At 36.1% G+C, this 3,782-nt stretch overlaps 1 pseudogene; it reads right to left on the reverse strand.

Moving 5' to 3' along the window:
• Window positions 1-1,183: 1,183 nt before the first annotated feature.
• LOC102876310 overlaps window positions 1,184-3,782 on the reverse strand; it is a 7,327-nt pseudogene continuing 4,728 nt past the window's right edge.

Raw genomic sequence — 3,782 nt, forward strand, 5'->3', positions numbered from 1 at the left:
CAATGCATTCCTGACTTTTCATTACCTTTCTAAGGATACAAATAGCAGTTATAGACTGCTTATAGACTCCCTAGGAGACTTCGGTGGATTTGAATTATCAGAGAGGTGCCACCTTTTGGTTAGTAGCACAACCCCTTATGCTCTGAGCCACTAGAGCTCCTTGATACAGTATCTCACATCTTTTCAACTGATGTTCTTCTATTGTAAGGTAAATGTTTTCTTTTCCTTCTGTCTTTAAAGGAAAATAGAAAATCAAATAAGTTTAATGTGTTAAAAATATATTTCAGCTTTGTGTCTCCTTACATTCAATGTAACACTTATCAAGAACTTCTTTAGTCTTTATTTTTTCTAATAACATCTATTTAACAGTTCAACTGCTCCAGTGGCACTGGGGGAGAAAGATAGGTAGTCTCCTACAAATAAGATTACAGCCTTAGAAAAAAGTAAAGCTTGATAGAAGATCGTTGTGAGTTGGAACTAACTAGACAACAGTGAAAGTACTTTAAAAATATCATTACATAAAAATAAAATTAAAAATTATAAAAAAATATTTGCAACAATCATAATATACAACTGGTGACTATTTATTATGCTAGAATAAAATCATGGCTAATTTAGAAAAGATAATCACACCAATCATTATTGTTGTTATTATGTGCCACCGAGTCACTCGTGACTCATAATGACCCTCTATACAATAGCTCTGAACCTGGCACTGTCCTGAGCCAGTCACACTAATTCCAACAAATCAATCCTTATTGTCCCAGTTACTGTATCAATCCATCTCATCCAAGGTTTTCCTCTCCTGCGCTGTCCTTCCACCCTTGTAAGCATGAAGTCCTTCTCCAAAAACTGGTCTTTCCTGGCCACATGCCCAAAGTATGCACCTTCAAGGAGAAATTTGGCTTCACCCTCTCTAAGACCGACCTATTTGTTTTCTTGGTAGTCCATGGTATGTTTGATACTCTTCTCTACCACCAGAACCCAAAAGCATCTATTATTCTGTCATCCTTAATAATTATACAGCTCTCAGAAGCATAACAAGTAGTTGTGAATACCATGGCCTGGACATAGGCTAAAATTGTATGCTACTGTTTAGTTTACTAAAAATAAAATAGTAAAAATAAATATATTTTCATTTTTATATTACACATTATATACATTTTAAAATTTTTCTATCACACTAGAAGTCTGCCAAATAAGTGATAGACTTGGAAATTGGTGAAACATTCTATAATAAAAAGATTATTTTAGTATCAGTTATATTTATAAGATATTGTTGTTATTGTGCTATCTTCAAGTCATAGTAGACCCTCCAGTGAGTTTCAGAGGCAGTAACCACAAGGGAAGAGCTTGTCCCTCTTTCTTTCACAGAACAGCTGGTAGCTGGTGGATTTGAACCTTGTGCCTTTGAGATTACACGACAGCTTCTTATCACTAGGCCACCAGAACTTCCTATTTATCAGATAGAATGTATGAAAATACTAAAATTTATATTTTGTAAAAATATTACATATTAATAAATTCTGTTTCTTCAGAGAAGACACACATATATTACATATTTACACATTCAGGAGCTCTGGTAGCATGGAGGCCACATTTCTTGATGATTTAAATGTACCAGCAGCTTCCATTGAGATGTATAGCCTCAGAAACTCAATGGAGAGTCAAAAGACTTCTATGAGACTCTATAGCTATGAGTTTGAAATTCAGTTATTTATGCATTATATATTTCTACATATGGGTATTGTAGTATTTTCATGGTGCTCAGATGTTATATTTCTTCAGTTCATTTTAATTTTCTAAGTTGTTTCAAATAATTTGTTGTTGCTACATACAGTTGCATACCTGACCCTCCAGCAGATTTTTTCAGATGCTGTAAATCAAATAGGTGACTGCCCATCTTTCTCTAGGTGTCTTTGTATTGGCAGTGAAACTTTATCATGAAGCCATCAGAGCTCCCTCTCACATAAATTACAGGCATTATTTCAGTGAGAATATAATTTCAAATATATGCATCCATATGGTTCTATGAAGATGTCAAAATATTGGCAAGTGCTTTGCATATTTATATATGTATATAGATATATATTTAAAGACATATGTCTCAGCAAAGGACCCCAAATTCCTCAGAGCTTCATAGAAAATTACCAAGATTTGAAAGAGAAACAGATGGTACATCTTATCTTCAGGCCAACTATAAATATGGTTGGTTTTATATGTCTCAGCCCATGTGACAAAATATCTTCTTGTATAGACTGAAGAATCTTCAGCATAAATTTCATTTAATTTCTTCTTTATAGTCTTTTCACTATTAAATTTAAGATGTTACTCCTCTGTCTAGAAAACCAGAAAGACTATTTTTGGCTATTTGGCATCAAAAATTTTTCCTTTGAATTGATAAGTAAGTTTTAAAGTTTATTTTTTTTCTTAAAATATATTAATAATTATGCTTATTTCTAATTCTTAATAACCGTGTAAGTTGGATTAATTATAATTAGCATGCTGATTGCCATTTACAATTCCAGAACCTGAAACAATCATCCAGAATATGTAGTTGGCATACGAGATGAATTAATATTTATTGAATAAATTTCATAGCAGAGCAAATGAAAAACAATCATCAGAAAGATTTCCGAAAAATGAAGCAGGAGCGGCATCCATTTCCTAAACAACATGCCTCCAGAAACTCTATGAACATTGAAAATGTCCATAGCTCCAGAGGGGATACAGGCCTTTTGTTCACAGGGTCACTATCAGTAGTGCCCAGCTAGAAGGCAATCAACAACTTAAAAAGACAAAATCTTCTGGATTTATCTGCAATTGTCATTTTTGCCATGAAATTGATTTTTTTTTTACTCATAGCGACCTTGTTGTTGTTGTTATGTGCCATTGAGTTGCTTGAGACTCTTAGTGAACCTATGTACAATAACCCTAAACCCTGGTCCATCCTGTGCCAATTGCACTGCCTCAGACACACCTATCCCGATTACCTCAATCACTGAATCAGTCCACCTCCTAGAGGGTCTTCCCCTTCTCTGCTGTCCCTCCACCCTCCCAAGCATGATGTCCCTCTCCAAGGACTGGTCACTCCTTACAACATGTCCAAAGTATGTCAGATGAAGCCCAGAATCCTTGCCTCCAAGGAGTAGCTGGTTAACCCTCTCTAGGATGAATGTTTGTTTTCTTAGCAGTTGATGGTACCCTCAATACTCTTCTCCAGAGCCACAGCTCAAAAGAATCAATTCTCCTTCTATTCTCCCTAGTCACTGTCCAACTCTCTGATGCATAACAACTAATTGCAAAGACCGTGGACTGTATCAAGTGCCCCTTAATCTCCTGAGTGGCACCGTTGCTCTTCAGTACTTATGTAACAAGAAATAGAACTACTCTAGGATTCTGAAGCTTCATCTGACATACTTTGGACATGTTGCAAGGTGGTACCCTTTCTCAGAGAAGAACATCAAGCTTGCAAGGGTGGAGGGATAGTGCAAGAGAGGAAGACAATCGATTAAATGGATTGATTCAGTGACTCTAGTAATGGGGGCAGGAGTGTCAGAGATCATAAGATTGGCACAGGATAGAGCAGGTTTTAGGGCTTTTGCACATAGAGTCGCTATGAGTCGCTATGAGTCACACTACAACAACAACAATCATAATAGAAGCAAACTGCCAGATTTTTTATTTTTCAGGTACTGCTGAATGCCACACTCTGCTTGCTGAAACTGAGGAGGACCTGAAGCACTTGCTGCAGAAGATCAAGGACTACAGCCTCCTACATG

The sequence above is a fragment of the Elephantulus edwardii genome, unplaced genomic scaffold (genome assembly GCF_000299155.1).
Source record: "Elephantulus edwardii isolate Elephantulus edwardi_28Jun2011 unplaced genomic scaffold, EleEdw1.0 scaffold00327, whole genome shotgun sequence".
NCBI classification, from domain to species: Eukaryota; Metazoa; Chordata; class Mammalia; order Macroscelidea; family Macroscelididae; genus Elephantulus; species Elephantulus edwardii.